Here is a 533-nt window from a genome sequence, read left to right on the forward strand (position 1 = left end):
TATTATTTATATTATTTATAACACAAAAATTGATATAAAATTATTTTTTATAACAGGGTTATAAACAGAAACTAAGATAAATTTCCTTCTGGAGAGGTCTTAGGAAGTCGGAACCGAGGCAGAGGGCAAGGTTGATTACCCTAAAACTTTGATGTTTTAAATTTTTATTTATTATTTATAACACAAAAATTGATATAAAATTATTTTTTATAACAGGGTTATAAACAGAAACTAAGATAAATTTCCTTCTGGAGAGGTCTTAGGAAGTCGGAACCGAGGCAGAGGGCAAGGTTGATTACCCCTGCCTTCTTAAAACTTTGGATGTACCTTGTTCTTATAACAACAGGGACAAAAAACTTGATCCACAAGATTCCACTACCTAACCCTTTTTTTGTTTCACTCTCAAGTCAGTCAATTCATTTTTACGACTCCACCACCTGTCCACCACTTGATTGCTGACACAAAAAAAAAACTATATTGGCTAGTTTAATTTATGTGTATTATTTGTCTTTTACATTATAAACTTTGAGTTC

Source organism: Arachis ipaensis, chromosome B01 (assembly GCF_000816755.2).
Source record: "Arachis ipaensis cultivar K30076 chromosome B01, Araip1.1, whole genome shotgun sequence".
Lineage (NCBI taxonomy): Eukaryota > Viridiplantae > Streptophyta > Magnoliopsida > Fabales > Fabaceae > Arachis > Arachis ipaensis.